This window comes from Artemia franciscana, chromosome 3 (genome assembly GCF_032884065.1).
Source record: "Artemia franciscana chromosome 3, ASM3288406v1, whole genome shotgun sequence".
Lineage (NCBI taxonomy): Eukaryota > Metazoa > Arthropoda > Branchiopoda > Anostraca > Artemiidae > Artemia > Artemia franciscana.
In genome coordinates, this window is record NC_088865.1 from 5,314,440 (window position 1) to 5,333,528 (window position 19,089).

Consider the following 19,089-nt stretch of genomic DNA (forward strand, 5'->3'; position numbering starts at 1 on the left):
TGTCATAGAAACTTCGAAAAGAGATCATTCGATTGGAAATTGAAAGGACTTGTGCCATTGCTAATAGTCAAAAGTGGTTGTAGGGCAATTAACCCCTCCTTCCACGCCAACCATTTCCCCAAACGCATCCAATCAAAAATCTTGAAATAACCATTTTGTTCAACGTAATTGAAAGGTCCGAAAATTATGTCTTTGAGGATGACAAACCCCCAAAGTTCTCAGCTCAAAGGTTTCTGCCTATAAGGCATGTAAGGCATATATAGATAGGATGATTTTATAAACTTCGGAGGGGGCTCATTGGATCGGTAATCAGAAGCTCTATTGGCCTTTTTAAGATTCAAAATTTTGAGATAGTGATTTTGTTCGACATTAATGTTCACAAGTGATCGGAGGGCAGATACTCCCACCACACCTCGTATTATCCCAAAATGCGTATGATAGACGTTTTGAGATGGATATTTGTCGTCTTAGAAACCTCAAAAAAGGCTGATTCAATCGGAAATTGGAAGCGCGTTTTTTAATAGTCAAAAGTGATTGGAGGGCAACAAGCCTGCCCCGCGCCCATCAATTCCCAGAACACATCTAATCAAATGTTTAGATAGCTGTTTTGTTCAGTGTTGTTGAAAAACCTGGAAATTATGTGTTTGAGGATGACCCTCCCCCGCAGCCCTCAGCACAAGGGTTATAAGTTATACAACGAGGGCATAATTTTGATGTTCCCCAGTCAGCAAAACCATTATAGATATCAGTTTACGGCTATTTTACTGCCCTAAAGTAATTTTTTTTCTATTGCACATTTGCTCAATTATATTACTGTTATTAGTACTATTTTTTTTATGTAAATCCTAATATGTTCAACAAGGCTCAAGAAAAACTCTTAAGGCTTCACGTAATATCAGTTTATTGGTGACACAGTACATACACAATCTAAATTATATACAATCAATCTTGTCCTGTACTATATAACTTAACTTTATGAGCTTAACTTTTCTCGAAGCAAAATGACTCTAATATATTCATATGAAAGCTTTGGAGCGCTGCTCGGCCGTCCTGTTTCTAATTACTTTAATTTGCTAAAGCTTCCTTCATTAGAAGCAAATGATACATACATACTTAAATACATCTTAAAGGCGATTGCTACTTTCAAATTGACAGCTTGTCGACTGTGTCCGAATATAGTGGACAAACAATTATTTGGTGTCAGTAACAACGGTTATTGCTGTTAATAACGACTTCAACACAAATGTTTTCTAGTTAGTTCAAAACCTATGGGAGTTGAAATTTTTGATAGACACGGCCATTATGAGTTTCATAGTCCTAATAAATAGTGCTTTAACTATGAAGTCTAAAACGTCGTTCATTCTTCGAATAGATAGATAACTATGAACTTGACAATAAATCTTAGAAGTTTAGGTTCAAGTTTTATTTTGATGACATCAAAAAGTGCCTTACGAACTAGCGCCCCATGCAAACTGGCGCCCAGGGCAGGCTCTATCCTTGCTAAGGGACTATTTAAAAGAATAAATATTACACAAACAAGAAGTAAGTTATGAAGATACAAAATTGTCCTGGATTTCACCTGTCAAACAGTTCGTGGTAACGAACTGTAGTAAGGAGCGACCCGGCTTAATAGTAACCAAAACTCTAAAAAATGGAATTTTGATACCAATAGCTACATCAAAAGAATCGCATTTTAATGCTGGTTTTAAATATATAAGTTTCATCAAGTTTAGTCTTACCCATCAAAAGTTACGAGCCTAAGAAAAGTTGCGTTATTTTAGAAAATAGGGGAAAACACCCCCTAAAAGTCATAGAATCTTAACGAAAATCACACCATCAGATTCAGCGTATCAGAGAACCCTACTGTAGAAGTTTCGAGCTCCTATCTACAAAAATGTGGAATTTTACATTTTTTGCCAGAAGGCAGATCACGGATGCGTGTTTATTTGTTTTTTTGTTTTTTTTTGTCTTTTTTTTCCCAGGGGTGATCGTATCGACCCAGTTGTCCTAGAATGTTGCAAGAGGGCTCATTCTAACGGAAATGAAAAGTTCTAGTGCCCTTTTTAAGTGACCAAAAAAGTTGGAGGGCACCTAGGCCCCCTCCCACGCTAATTATTTTCCCAAAGTCAACGGATCAAAATTCTGAGATAGCCATTTTATTCAGCGTAGTCGAAAAACTTAATAACTATGTCTTGGGGGACGACTTACTCCCCCACAGTCCCCGTGGGAGGGGCAACAAGTTACAAACTTTGACCTGTGCTTACATATAGTAATGGTTATTGGGAAGTATACAGGCGTTTTCAGGAGGATTTTTTTGGTTGGGGGGAGGGGTTGAGAAGAGGGGGATACGCTGGGGGAACTTTCCATCGAGAATTTGTCATGGGAGAAGAAAATTTCCATGAAGGGAGAGCAGGATTTACTAGCATTATTAAAAAAAAACAATTAAAAAATAAATGTGAAAAAGCTTTTTCAGCTGGAAGTAAGGAACAGCAATAAAACTTAAAACAAACAGAAATTATTACCCATATGAGGGGCTCACCTCCTTCTAATACCTCGCTCTTTACGCTAAAGTATTTTTAGTAATTTCAACTATTTATTCTACGGCTTTTGTGATTCAGGGGTCATTCTTAATGAATTGGGATAAAAAATTGGGATCATCATATTGGGGAATATGAATTTAAGCTTTAGTGTAAAGAGCAAGGTACTGACGATGGGGCGAATCCCCTCATATATGTAATAAAAACATGAGAATACAAAAGTTCTTTACGTAAGCTAATTTATAAGTTACGTAAATCTTTTACCAATAAAAAGATTCGTAAAAAATTAATAGTTCTAGTTGCCTTTTAAATTAACCAAAAAATCGGAGGGCAACTAGGCTTCGTCCCCCCCTTATTTTTTCTCAAAATCATTCGATAAAAATTATGAGAAAGCCATTTAGCCAAAAAAAAAAAAAAAAAATGCAAATTTCGTTTTGATTATTCCTCTGCGGAGAGCCAAAATCAAAACATGCATTGATTCAAAAACGTTCAGAAATTAAATAAAAAAAACAAGTTTTTTTAAGTGAAAGTAAGGAGCGACATTAAAACTTAAAACGCACAGAAATTACTTCGTATATGAAAGAGGCTGCTTCCTCATCAACGCCCCGCTCTTTACGCTAAAGTTTTTTACTGTTTTAAAAAGAAGAATGGAGAGAAAGAGTCAAACTTTAGCGTAAAGAGCGGGGCGTTGATGAGGAAGCAGCCTCTTTCATATGCGAAGTAATTTCTGTGCGTTTTAAGTTTTAATGTCGCTCCTTACTTTCAGTTAAAAAAACTTGTTTTTTTTATTTAATTTCAAAATATAGACGAAACAAATGTACATATTTTTGAAGTACAAAATACTTTATTTTGTGCTTTCCTATGACGAAAGCATTTGTTTTATCGCAAAATTTATTTTTTTAACCAGTGGGGTGTTTTATTATTTTTCTAAATTAAGTATTTAGCTCTTCCTCTTTTATTCAGACTGTACCCTCATTCTTCATGCTATTCTATCTCTACATAAAAACCATAAGAGAAAGATATGAAATTCTAAGAATAACAAGTTTATAGCTGTAATTCGCAGCAGAAGTTTTGATATTGCTTTTTTATCTTTCTATATATTAATTCAAAAGTTGTGTCTGCTTCCTTTTCACATTTTTTCCACTAGATATATTCCAACTTAATTCCCAATGCATATTTTAGTTCTTAGTCCAGATTTGGTTCAAAACAATCATAGACGTTGTTACCAAGCTTTCAAGACAGAAGTTAGAACGACTTTCCATCTTTATAGACTTTATCTAGTTAGTAAACCCAGTAATCTTTTCCTTTCTTTCTAATAATTTATTATACATTTGGAGAAGAATTGCTTATATCAATGGAAACACTAATAAGAAAACATACGGGGAGGCAAAGTATATTTGAAATGCTATGGGGGGCGACTTTAACATTTTTTCAATTTCAGAAGCAAAGCGAAGCTTTTTTCAATAAAAAAAAAAAACCCGAAAAGGTTATTATCAAATCTAAAGGGGTATAAAAAACAAAATTGAGAGACGGGAAAATATATCCCTCCGATTGATGCCACTGAAATTATAAGCTTGGGAAACATTTCTAATCTTAGAAAGTTCAATGGCATTTTTTTTATGATCAGTTTCTTGACTTGACTTTTCTTTCCTCCCATTTTACTGACTCTTACTTTAGCTTTGCCCCATTGAAAAACCTTGTCTTTATTGTATCTAACACAATGATAAACACTCAATAAATGTTTTCAGAAACCAAATTATACTTACACTTTACTGAAAACGAAATATGTTGCAAATATTTTCTTTTGTATTTACAACATTAAAAAAAGAAAAGAAATTACAGTGAAATAAAATCTTGAATTACTTATTTTCCAGGAATTGATGATATTAGGTATTAAATATTCAGTTTATTTTCATTAGTTCTTTCCGGTTATCTTGATTATTATAGGGAGACCAGCCCAACTTCGCCACAGCCCAGGTTCACCATTTGCGTTTTACTTGCAATCCATCCACGGAGAAAATCCCATAATCTAGCATTTGAACTGCCATCTAGTAGCAAAAGTTTAAGTGGATTAAGAAGCATGTTAAAACACGTTTTGTAAATTCTATGCGGTAAGTTGTTTTTTGGTCCTTTAAAACTAGATTTTGTCCTGATGGAAAATGGAAAAAGTCAATCCTTAACATAAAGGTATGAGAGGACTTATTATCTCAACGTGATCATCTGCAACTTAGCAACAATGATGGGTGCATATTTGACGCCATCTATGGTAATAACTTATCAACACTTTTTTTTCTCAAAACAGGGAGCAAGCCCACGTTCGCCATCAAAAACCAGCCCTGGTTCGCCACTCCTAGGAATGGCGAACCAAGGCCTGGCGAACCTGGACGGTCGAATTCTCGCAATAAACCGACTAAGTCTATCTTCTTTTTTTACCTAACCGGGAAGTAAATGTTGTAATTTTTGTTCAAATGACCTTTCTTCTTCTTATACTTTGTGACCAACAGTCGGTACGATCAACCCCTAGAAAAAATACGAAAGTTGATATTCCTGAATCAGCTTCAGATGACGATTCCTCCTCCCTTGGCAGCTGTTTTCCCAAACATGTTTTAAGTTTTTGGCTGCTATGGAGGTTGTGACGGAAGCACCAACCATGAAAAAAAAACTGATCGTTCCAAGTTGTGCTTTTCCTTTTGGTTCAATGTCTGGGACTGTAAGTCCTCAATCGAGGATTTTCAAGAATTTCGATTTCAATGGTGTTTTATTTCGATTTGACATACTTTTTGAGGTGTTTCTGGCTTCTTTTGAAATTCTCAAAAATGTGTCTCAATAAAGACAATCTATTGTTCTTTAAAATCAAATAATAGCTATTATTTTGTATCAGCATTCATTCGAAAATATTTAATACGGTTCTTACAGCATACATTTTAAGATTACGTTGAAAATGAGTCATGTTTCACTCTTTACTAAGCTGTAACTAGTGCTGCACTGATGATTAGAGAAACACTAACCACCAGTATTCTGCTCAAACCTATCTGTTTATAAAACCAGACGTGATTCATGCACCAAGGAGATTCCTTAGATATGTAAAAACGTGATTCCTCACTTTTCTGTGAGCAAGGAGACAAAAGAAAATAGCGTTTCTTCTCAATCATTTACCAATTTTTGTTCAAACCAGAGATTCATTGCTTCTTTCTCTTGCTTCCTCTATGGGATATAAAGCCAAAATTCAACCTAGATTAAACTGTTTATATATCACATTAGGAGAAAATCATCACAATGTCAAAGGAAAGGGTAGTTAGATGATGGCTTATAAAAATAATGCTGCTGAATGTCTGAAAATTTTACACACACACACTATATATATATATATATATATATATATATATATATATATATATATATATATATATATATATATATATATATATATATATATATATATATATATATATATATATATATATATAAATATATATAGATATATATTTATATTTATATCTATACCCTGGTTCTTCCTTGATAGACTACACTAGACAAACAAGGGAGTATCTCATGTAATTCAGCTTGGAGTTCTCTCCCTTAGTTCTCGGGAAATCAAATAGTTTGGTGGGAAAAAAGAAAAATTTAATCATTCAGCTTACTTTTTTCAGGTAAAATGGTGCGAATAACAAAGACAATTAAAGAAAGGAAAAAGGGTGCTGTGGATCCTGAACTGGTTCAAGCAGCTGTCATTGAAATGTTAGTAAAAAAACAAAAAACGCTTACATCTGCGAAAAAGTATGGAATACCACGGGGAACTCTAAGGGGATATGTCACAAAAGCTGAGAAACAGAACATGGAAATTGACCTTCTACCTCTCTCATTTTTTCCCCCAGTTTACATCACAAGAAAAATTTTCACAGAAGAACAGGAAAATGCCCTTGCCATGTACTTGAAACTTGTTTGCCAGATGCATTATGGCTTAACGCCGCTTGAAGTGCGGCAACTTGCCTACAGATACGCTCTCGCGAAAGAAATTGCTATTCCAGAGTCATGGTCTTGCAACGAAAATCAAAATGCCGCCGGGGAAGACTGGTGGTTTTATGGCACGACACCCACACCTAGCTGTCAGAGCGCCTGAAGCAACAAGTCTTGGCCGAGCAACTGCTTTCAATCGTGTGACAGTTGGAAAATTTTTTGAGAAACTTGGTGAAGTGTACAGGTGCCACAGATATATTGCCCAAAATATTTGGAATGTCGATGAAACTGGACTATCAACTGTCCACAAGCCGGGAAAAATTGTTGCAGCAAAAGGACAGAGACAGGTTGGCAAGGTTACTTCTGCAGAAAGAGGACAGATTGTTACTATGTGTGTTTGTGTCAGTGCCATGGGTAATAGCGTCCCTCCAATGCTCATTTTCCCTCGCAAGAAATGCCCTGAAATTCTGCTGAAAGGAGCACCACCAGGTACCATTCCTCACGGCTCAGAAACGGCATCGGGTTGGATGTGCAATGAACTCTTTCTTGTTTGGATGAACCATTTTATCAGTCGGGCAAGACCAAGCAAAGCTAATCCTGTTCTTCTAATTCTTGACAATCACATTAGTCGTTACAATAGTGAATTGCTTGAGTTTGCGAAAGAGAATGGTGTTGTCATGCTGACAGTGCCTTTGAAGGCATTCTGCAACAGGGAATCTTCGACTTTTATGACACAGCACAAATGCAAGACTATTTCCATGTACAATGTATCCGAGCTTTGCGGAGAGGCGTATCCCAAAGCAATGACTCCAGAAAACATAATAAGCGGTTTTCGTAGCACTGGGATTTTTCCTTTCGATCCCAATGTTTTCAAAGATCACGAGTATCTCAGCTCATATGTCTCTGATCGACCATATCCTTTGGACCAGGATGTCTTAGTACCTCCATCACCAGTTTCTGGTTCCCGTAAAGATGATGCGGCTAGCCAGTTTACTGACTGTAACAACGATACCCAATCTCTATTGGGCTTACCTTAAGATGTAGACCTATTGGCTGACAAAAGCTTCTCTGAACTAGTTGACATCTCTCCATTCCCAAAAGGTTCTCCGAGAAAACAAATCAGACGTCGTTCAAACAAATCTTGACTGACACCCCAGTGAAGGAAAGAATCCGTCTGAAAGAAGAACTGAAAGCTGACAGGAAGAAGAAAAAAGAACAGAAAAAGGGCCAGGGAAAGGAGAATGCAAAGAAAGTCAAATTACAAGAAGCAAGCAAGCAACTATTTCTTGAGAGTGAGAGTGAATCCGATCATGTTGAGATGGTGTTTGATGATGATAGTGACAACAGTCTGAATCTAGGAGACGATGAAGAGGATTTGGGAAGCAGGCCAATAGAATTGGGCGACTTTATCTTAGTTGGTCTTGCAGGGAAAAAGAGTGGCAAGCATTTTTATGCTGCGAAAGTTTTAAAGGAATATCCAGATGAGCTTGGTGTTAAATTCTTGAAGTGTGTAGAAGTGAGCAAGTTCGTGCTGACTGAAGAGTAATCTTGCGTCTTGAAGTCCGAGGTTGTAACCAGATTAGGAAAACCCTCAATATCAGGTGGAACTTCAAGACTTGCTGAACGGCTGAAGTTTGGTGTGCACCTATTAGTATACAAGATGGGTTAAGTGAATTATGCTATACCTAATTCCTTTTGTAGCTGCGTGCCAAATAAATATCTGAAATAACTATACATAAACATCTATTCTAGCGCTACATTTAGAGCAATAGATGCTTTAATAACCATGATGCAAGATGGTGGCGAACGTGGGCTAATGTGTGGCGAACGTGAACCAGGTTAGCCCAGGTTACCCATCTTTGGAGAATCTCACTGTGGCTCTTTTTTTCGCTGCATCGAAAAAGATTGACTGCTGGGATTTTTTTCCTAGATACCCCATAGATAAGCCTATATTCCAGGATTTTCAGAATTATTTTAAGTCGAAAACTGTGGTTAAAATAAATAAAAAACGAACAAAGTGGCGAATGTGGGCTGGTCTCCCCGTGATTTCTGTTAATTTGTCGTCAATATTTGAAAAACAAAATCAAAGTGTTCCAAAAGCGTTTCAAAATCAGAGTAACTCCTATACTTCAGGCAAAAACCCAAATAACTCATATACTGCCTCATAATGTACCATATATAGCCGTCCTGGCCGAGTGGGTTGGTTCGCTATATTCAGGGTCCTTTGTCTGAGAGGGCGAGGGTTCGAATCTTAGTGCACCCAATTGTTTAGTTTGGGACTGGGGTCAGTGGCGTTACTCTGTAAGATTATCCAGAGTCGACCCAGCGCTAAATGGGGATTTAGGAAAATAACTTTAAGCTAGATGAATTCTATATGCTTGAAATAACATAAAAACTGGTTTCTTTCGCCAAATTTAAGCCAAAATCATCAGTTCTTCTGTTAAAATTGCCGACTTTTATGGTTTTATTTTGCTGCAGTGTTTTACCTTGACAGGAATAATTGTTTTCTTGTTTTTTTTTGTGCAACAAAAAACAATCTTGTCGAATTTTCGATTATTTGTTTCTCAGATTGCAGCAAAAATGTTATTTCAGCTACGTCATATTTGTTACATTTAAGACTGGATTGAGTGAACATTAAAACATTATTAACGAAGGTATGATATGACGTTAGAGACATACAGCTTAATGTTCGTTTGGTGGAAATAAAATCTGTTAAAATATCCAAAGTTCTTGGTTTCCTATTAGAAATATTTAGTTCACTTGTGACCATGTATATCCTTATATTTTTTCGGTGTTGAATTTTACAAATAATATCTCACGTCATGTTGATTAAACCTAATATACAATAAAACTTCTGCTAATTTTTTCAGTTATTTGTCTCACGTCATGTTGATTAAACCTAATATACAATAAAACTTCTGCTAATTTTTTCAGTTATTTGTCTAGTAAAAAAAAAAAAAAAACTTAGAAAGAACTCCACTTAGAAAGACGTTTTTCCGCACGTTTCAAGACACTGCAAGAAGTTTTTAATACATTTTTGTACAAATTGTAGGTGCAGCCTTGCATATCCTTGTGTGTAAGATTTTAGAATAAAAATAAAATTAGTAAGAAGTGGTAGCTTGAAATAAACCAATGGTGTTTTACTGCTATTTTAAATCAATAAAATTAAAGAAATATAAGGATTTATATTAAATATAACATCAAATATATACATTTCTATTATACTTCAAAACGAACAAAAACTACTTTACAAGACTAAATACAACCCAAATCCAAAATAAATTATGTCATTATGACATAATTTTAATCTTAATATAAGTTTTACTTTTTAGGTCATATATAGTTATATACTGTTGCATGAGATTCGGTGGTTCTTTTTTTAGTACCGCTAAATGTCATGCTAAGTCATACGTTTAGTTAAGAGGTTTTTAACTAAAACGCTCGAGATTTGTCAGCAAGCAGAGACTATTGTAATCAAAAGTGCTTTTATTTGTTTCTCCTTCACTGTGCCTGCGTGTCTGAGCTGATGCGTGTTTGTTTGTCGTTCTCTGTGTGTTTTTAGGTGTCAATCTCTCTTTGCCTGTGTGTCTGAGCGGGTGTTTGTTGTTTTTCTATGTGTGTTTTAGTGTCTAACTCTGAGCGTTTTGTCACGCTAAGTGAACCTAAGCGAGCCTAGCTTGAAAACAGTTAACGCAATGTAACCTAGTTGTTGTTAATGAAACACTCGGGATTTATCGGCTTGCTAAGTTTATTGTAGTCAAAAGTACATTTGTTTGACTCTCTCTCTCTGTGTACCTGTCTGTCTGAGGGGATATTCGCTTCTTCCCATGTCTATCTTTGTGGGTTTGTGTGTTTGACTCTTTCTGTTTGTAGATGTTTTTGCATCTCTCTCTGTGTGCCTGTGAGTCTGAGCAGATATTTGCTTAAGCATCCTACACCCATACTACACCCATACACCCATAAACATCCTACACGACACTTTTACTATGTTGGTAGGACCCATCAGAATCTAGAAAAAAAGCTGCACCACAATAAAGAAGACATAGACAAGGCGTTACTTTCAAATAGTTCTAATAACTCCTTTAATTCTGATTTAGGTTGGCATACATTTAATAATCCCTCCCACATAATACTTTTTGAAAAACCTTCCCACTTTAGTAATGATTTGGGGATAAATCAGGTGGTTTGGGAGTCAATCGAAATTAGTCTCAAAATAAATAATAATATTTCTTTGAACAGAGACTTGGGGGAGTACTCACTAAATTATTTATGGTCAAATTTAATTAAAAATGATCTAACAAAATATTTTACTAAACCAATTACTAAAAGACCTTTGAGGAAAGCTGCTAAAAAAGCAAGATTAGATTTGAAAACTTGCATTTAAACATTTTGTTGTGTTTGGTTTGAATGAATTTATCAGCTCACATCATTGTATTTATCAGTCCTGGTTGAACTTCGTTGAATTAAGGATGTAGGGCTTTATTTATAAGTATTTAATACGTATTATTAGTTTTAATTCTCACATTTAAAGGTAAGAATATATATATATGTATATATATATATATATATATATATATATATGTATATATATATATATATATATATATATATATATATATATATATATATATATATATATATATATAAATATATATATATATATATATATATATATATATATATATATATATATATATATATATATATATATATATATATATATATATATATATATATATATATATATATATATATATATATATATATATATATATATATATATATATATATACTAGCCCCCCCCCCCCGCGCGCGCAAGTCGTTACGCGCCATATTAGTTACGCGCCATTGTAGTTGGGTCCCACCTGTGAATATAGATAGATATATATATATTTTTAACTACGTAAAACTTGCGAATGTACAACATTCTTGGCTGTCCCATTGTCTGTGAATATAAATAGATTGTCAGGTTTACCGACTCTTGAACATGCAACATATAATTGTCCATGGGAAAAACAATCTGTATTCAGATCTATACCTCATTATTCTAATGATTGCCCTTGAGTTTTGTTGATGGTGATTGCTAGTCGAACATTCCCTGTGTCCCGGTGTCCCGGTCGTCATTTGTGTCCCGATGTCCCGGTGTGTAATTTCGTCAATCAACAAACATGACGTCAGTCGACACACAAACATAACGTCACCCGACACATACACACACAGACAACTTATTTTTATATATATACTAATAATGACGTCATATGCAAACGCTCTTTTTACAAACAAACAAACATGCATACACACAACTCGTTTTTATATAGATAGATAGATAGATAGATACAATACAAATTAACTGCGTAAAACTTGCGAATATACAACATTCTTCGCTGTCCAATTTTCGCTGCATATAAATAGATTGTCAGGTTTACCGAACCTCGAACATGCAACGTACAACTGTCCATGGGAAAAACAATCAGTATTAAGATCTATACCACATTTTTCTAATGATTGACCTTGAGCTTTGTTAATGGTGATTGAAAATGCTAATCAAATTGGGAATTGCAATCTTTTAAATTGAAAAGGCAGATCCGTTGGAATCATGGGAATGCGAGGAATAAGAACAGCCTCACCCTCAAAAGGCCCTGTCAAGATTGTGGCCTCTATTAGGTTTTCCATTGTTTTTTTTTACGGCAAGTCGCGTGCCATTGCAAAGCTTTGGTGGGTTGATATTTCTTAAAAGTATTATTGATACGCCTATTTTTGGTTGTAGCACGTGTGGTGGAAACCCTGAAAGATCCACGGAATTTAAAAATTCAGATGGATAATTAACCGCCTCATTTGGTTCCAAAACTGTGTTGACTGACTTGTAAAGGACTGCCTGGTCTCGAATCTTGGTCAAAACAATATTGTTGATTTCGTGGACGTTTATATTTTTGGTTGCAAGAATCGCTCTTTCACTTAGCCATTTATTATTTTTATAATTGTTTAGAATATTCGGAAATACTTTTTCAATCAATTCATTTTTGGACGTCACTAAATTACAGAAACCAGCAGGTAGTTGTATACGTCCTGAAACTGAGTCTACTGGGAGCTTTCCGTTTCCAATTGCCAGCAATTGATCTGAAAATGTTTGACCAGAGTCATCGTTTTGCAATCGGACACGCATATTTGTAGTTAATTTTAATGTTTTTACGTGTGCCCATAAATTAGAATTTTTCAGGCAAGCATTCATTTCGTCTGCAGGAGTTGATCTAGGTATTATAGGTAATGTTTGCCTGAAATCTCCCGCAAGCAATATTAATGTGCTGCCAAAGGGTTTCGACTTCCCTCGCAAATCTTTCAAGCATTGATCCAGAGCCTCGAGCGATTTTTTGTTTGCCATTGTGCACTCATCCCAAATAATAAGTTTGCATTGCTGCAATACTTTACCCATCCCAGATGATTTCGAAATATTGCACGTGGGAGTTTCTGTAGAATGCAAATTCAGAGGCAATTTCAACGCGGAATGAGCAGTTCTTCCACCAGGCAGCAATGTTGCGGCTATTCCGGACGACGCAATTGCCAACGCTATATCATTTTTTGATCGAATTGATGCCAGAATCAGTTTTATCACAAACGTTTTACCAGTACCTCCTGGCGCATCCAAAGAAAAATTTCTCCAACGTTGTTATCGACACAATGCATTATCGTATCATAAATGTCTTTTTGTTCCGACGTTAACTTGGAAATGTTATTTTGTACATACGACAATAGATCACTCATACTGTAACTTTGTTCACGATCCAATTCTACACATGTCGAAACAGCAGCGATACGGTTAGGTGAAGGCATTCCCAAATCCTGAAGAGGTTTGTTTCCCATACGTACGCACAAATCTTCTATAATAACTAAAGTGTAGTTATAAATTTCAGATGTAAAATCAAAAGTCATATCTGACGTCTCTAACTGTTTTCGATGGAGTATATCTTCGGACATTTTTGACTTATATTTTCCCCATAACTCTTTAGGAGCTGATGGAGAGCAAGTTGTTAAAATGATGCCAAACAATGCACGAATTTGACTTGGAGTTGACGTTTCGCACGCGTCATTGATGCAGTTATCCCAGTGTTGGTCATTCTCCAATAAATTCAGAGCTTGGCATGCACTACGGTAAGTGTCATGTATAGTACCGTTTACAGTTCTCAAATACTCAAAGGATGTTGGACCGGGTACATTCACCAAAAGCAGGCGTAGAAAGAAGCATTCATGTTGATTGGGGTGAACGGTGTAGAGTCTTCCTATCGTGGTATCTTTGAAGATGGTAGGTTGGCTGTCGACAGACTTACCCTGTTTTCGACGTTCAAATACTTTATTTTTAGTATTCCACGTGTAATACGAAGGCACTTCGGTATACAGCAGTTTTTTTTGCAAAAGAATCATTTTTGCAAAGCGAAAAGAAACCGGTTAACTTTGTATCCTGTGGATTCAGGGCTCTTTGTTGCACGTTGGTTTCCGAGAAATAAACACGTTGACCATTCTGTAAATGTACTGCTAAGTGAACAACAGCTGGACTACGTTCATGTATCGGAAATGAAAGAGTTCGCCAAACAGCTTCATTACTGCTTATGTATCTTCCAGCCTGATAGTGTACGATTTCGTCGATATCTTTGATTTCAGGCTGCAAGCCAAAAACTGCCATGTCACTGCCTTTGTTGACGTATTTACATATGTATTTGATTGCCTTTACGGAGTTACAGTATTCAACGTTTATGTGTGCATTAAATGTTTTTGATAATAATGGGGAATATTGAACAACCCACTGGTTATCTACTTCGATGGTGGTACCGTTACGCTTCTTTATTATTGCTGTTTTACCGCCATCTTCAGTAGATCTTCTTCTATATTGTGGGTAACCATCATTGCCAGTAATTGTGCTGGATACTAAAAGTCAAGGATATTGCTTTGTGCACCTTCCTTTGGCCATGCATGGTGAATTTTCGTTCAGTGCACCGCAAGGTCCATGTATCATATTTTTTACAATAATATCATGTAAACCCTTATCGACGTTTTCATCAGGTATTTCAGCGGAAATCACATCATCAATTTCGTTCGAAATAATTTTTTTATGTAGCCAGATTAGTATATGTGCGTGTGGCAAACCTCGTTTTGCCATCCCACTGAGTACATTCAGCATCGCACTGACCCAAACACTTCAAAATTTACTATGTAGTTTATCAGTGATTTCAGCTTTTGCCGGAAGACACGGGCCGTAATGTCATGTCTATGAACCGCCGATTGTCCTTGAAGTAAAAGCTGCAGTATCTCGTCCCAAGATTGATTACATGTAAATGTAATAAATAAATCTGGACGACCATAGAGACGAACATACGCAATAGCATCTTGAGCATATTCATGCATATGACGGGGACTGCCAGCATATGACGAAGGTAAAATTGTTAATCTTCCAACGTTTGTGGTATTACCGTCATTTATAACTGCATCTCGCAAATGAATGTATTGTTCAGAGCGGAGCTTGGTCTGATTCAGGCGGATATATACCAAACGTTCTGATTCAATTTTAGCATACATATCAACGACGAATTGGTGAAACAATTGACGGCATTTTAAAATATAGTTTTCTTCATCCTGCCGAATCATTAGTCTATAGGAATAATAATGCATTGCGCTGCATTTCTTATTCATTTCTTTGTTAGTGGCTGGATTCATCAATTTAATATTAAAGTGATAGCCGTCGGCTCCATCCCAAAAAATGATAGGATATTGTAGGGCATCGTAGCATCGATGAGTTTCAGCAATTCTTAACAACTGAGCGTTTCGCTTATGAAGAATAATATCTCGAGGTAAAAACTGATCACCGACCATAACGATTGCCACTTCGTCGATAGTTGGAGCATTGTATCTACGCACATGTTGGCCAGGAGGCGTTTTGTCAGCGGAAATAACAATTTTATGCGTATCAGTAGGCATCAAATCGATGGCTGTTTTGAAGAGACGCACTAAATTATTATTTTCGTGGAAAAGATGTTGCAATTGGGAAACGATTGTCCTTTCAACGTTGGGAGAAATTTGGCACCGTGCATTCAATTCAGAATTTCTATCACTGATGAAGTACAATTGTAAAAGTTTATGATTCTCGCCTGAGAATGGTAGAAGGGACCCTGCTTTATGATAAATTTGCCCTTTTACTTTGAAAGTAGGCATAAATTGATATGGATTTTCGATTTGGGCACCAAACGACGTCATTTGGAAACATGAATTATATTTTCTGATCTGTGATAAAAAAACGCTTAGATTCTGACGTAGTTCCAGCAAGCAAAGTTTTCAATGGCTCTGGTGGTGCAGCCAATAGAGGAAGTTTAACTTTTCCTGAGGCGCAACACATTCCCATTGTTTCACCATTGAATTTCAAGGCCTTGCAATAGGGACAAATTTTAGACAGAGTCCCGATTTGAACACATCTACTCGAGCTATAATCATCGACTGGGCTGTACCTGAATGCCAGGCGATAACTTTCAGGTTGCTCTGATTCCTCGGCACGCTTTCTTTTCTTACTTTCTCTATCAGCAGCAAGCCTGATTTCTTGCTGTTCTTGTGATTCCTCGGCACGCCTTCTTGTTCTTTCTTTCTCTATCAGCCTCAAGCCTGTTTCCTTGCTGTTCTTTTGATTCCTCGGCACGCTTTCTTTTCTTACTTTCTCTATCAGCCTCAAGCCTGTTTCCTTGCTGTTCTTTTGATTCCTCGGCACGCTTTCTTTTCTTATTTTCTCTATCAGCAGCAAGTTTTTTGGCATAGACTCTTTGAGCATCTTCCTCGGCTGTTGCCATTGTAAGTTCATCAGTCATTTTACAGTTAAACATTAATAGATTTCTACGTGAATATATGTCTTAAATATCTTTAATGACGTCACCGTCATAACAAAAATGACGACAACTAACTTCATGACTTAGTCAACACACAAACATGACGTCACCCGACAGACAGACCCACACATCCACAGACAACTTATTTTTATATATATATATATATATATATATATATATATATATATATATATATATATGTGTGTGTATGTGTGTGTGTATTTTTTCTGGAGTTGTGCTGAAGACGGCCCTTAGACATAGGGTCGAAATATCCACTGAATTGAATTCTACTGTCTTGGAAAAAAATTTCCCTATTGTTTTTACTTTGTGTTTGTTTGACATGGAAAGGCAGTGTAGTCTTTATCGCTACTCTTTCTATAGTTGAGCGGATCCCTTTTTCAATGAATTTATGATCAACTCCAACTTTACTATTTTGACAAAAAATCATCCCCAACAATTTTAACTCTAACACAATTTGAAGCGCAATAAAGTCATAACTGAGGCAGATAAGATAAGTACCAGATAAGAGGCTGATAAACAAGATTCGTACTGTCAAACGTGTGAAAGTACATCAATAGCCGCAGTTTTATGATCTCCTTCTTATGGTTATCTCCTTGTAAAAGCTAGGAGACATTAAGACGGCAAAAAGAATAATAGAAGCTAAATTTGAATCACTTATTTGACAAGATAAGCATGCATCATTTATAATCATGAAAAGCTGTCAAAATGTCAGCAGAAGACCCTCCTATGAAGCACAATAAGGTCATAAATGAGACTGATAAGATATAGCTTGTGTTGATGTGCGATACAAGTACGCTTGAAGTATTTTGGGCCATTTCATAGTCCACGTGAATTGTAACGGCTTTCAAACCCATTCCTCCTTCAAATTTTGAGATATTCCTCAATGATTTTTTGGTTCTTAATATGGTTTACCGGTGTTTTGCATTTTCTATTTCTACTCCTCAAATTTTTAAGACTCTAAGCGGACATAAACTGTTGCAACTGAAGAGTAACTGCACAATAACAAAATGAAGAGAAACTTTACTATGGCTTACCCTTATGGGAAAAGTTCACCCAGAGGTTTACATGGAAACAAAATTTACTCATTGCCGACGATTTTAGTTGTTTTCTCAAAAAATTTATCAACAAGGAAAAATTCAACTTATATTGGGCAATTGAACGACTTTTCCAGCTAGTTTTTTCTTCAATACAATAGCAACAGCAATGGAAGAAGTATTTAAAATTGAAACTAGCTTAATTGTAAAGCCAGTTGGGTCGTTTGGTGAGCAATGGGGGCCAGTTGCCCCCACAAATTTGGAAAAAAATTATTATACAGCCCATGCCCCCTTGACTCTCCGAATGTGCACCCCCCGGTATGTGGAAAATTGGCAGTTTTTATGTCAAAAATCTGAAGGGTTATGGAAACCATCTTCAGTCGGAAGGGGGATGCTATTTTTGCACAAAAAAGTATAATTTGTTTCGAAACTTCCTTTTGAGCATTAGAAGAGAACATTTATTTCATCCAAGCTCTACCACGCAACAACCATTTCAGCAACTTTGAATATTTTTCCAGTAAATATTGGGCAACTTGAAAATCTTGTGTTCACGAAAAGGCAACTAAAATTACTTGTTGCTGCAATTAACGACTGATACCAATAGCGGCATTTTTTTTTTTTTTTTGAAAACAAAGATTAATGTTTGGAAAAAAAAATTCTAGGCCAAAATTATTTTTCTTAGGTTAAATAAACTATTTTTATGATCCAAATTCTTGTTTCCCGTTCCCTCGTCTCACTCGCTTCCCTCTTCTTTCTAGGAGCACTTTAAAACATGTTTTGGTGAATCGAATGAGGACAAACTGTCAATAAAGCCCCGAACTCATCTCATAATTAACAAGTTTAAATTGAACCCTCAACTTAAGTATCTATGTAGGCGGTCACTATTAAAGACGAAATTAACTGAAGATATAACTTTGTTTGATGAAGGGTTATGTTAATTTTCTGTTTCGTTTAAAAAATTTCGTTTTTCCTTAATCCTTCATTTTTTGTACTTATTTCTCATGAGAGATTCGTTCATAATGAAAAATAAAGCAAATTAAAAAAGAAACGAAATATATAGTCTTTTGTATACAGCTTTTGTAAGGGACGGGGTTTGCAATTATTACGGCAGTGACTGTTGCATCTAAAAATGTAATTGAATCGGGAGTTGAATGATATATCCCTTTTTTTGCTTCTATGATTTCTGTCTGGTAATAATCATAGTAGAAAGTCTTGAAACTACATAAAAACAAATTTATAAGTAGTCACTTATATCGGTTCTAAAAGTGTACTGCATCCATTTACCCCCACCCCTCCCCTAATGGGCTAATATGCAACCCACTCTGCATATATCAATAAAAATTTTTCAATAGCATGACTTTTTTCTTCTTCATTCTTTTACGGCTAACGCTAACCACTAGATATTTACTAGATTAGAGGGGCGATATTTAAAACATAATGTGAATATTTATAGTATACTCTACATTTATACACCAGGGAGAAGGGATAAGAAAGGTAATGTACTGTTATTGCTAATATGAGTAAATATTTATGATTGCTTTAAACTACATCTCAGAATTTTTTTTTTGCAAATACAGAACAACGCGTCACGTTAAAGGCCCTTTTGAGGGCTTAAATTGGGAAAGGACATAAATAGACACTAAAAAGATCACAATCCTTTTATGAAAAGGTTCTAAGGAGTTG

General features: G+C 35.8%; 1 long non-coding RNA gene across 2 annotated transcripts in view; it reads left to right on the forward strand.

Moving 5' to 3' along the window:
* The first annotated feature begins 4,593 nt into the window (after positions 1 to 4,593).
* Positions 4,594 to 19,089, forward strand: part of LOC136024803 (uncharacterized) — a 137,672-nt gene continuing 123,176 nt past the window's right edge. For both annotated transcript variants that reach the window (XR_010616924.1, XR_010616923.1), the window contains exon 1: positions 4,594 to 4,648. This is a non-coding gene — a long non-coding RNA (uncharacterized LOC136024803). The remainder of the gene's footprint in view (positions 4,649 to 19,089) is intronic.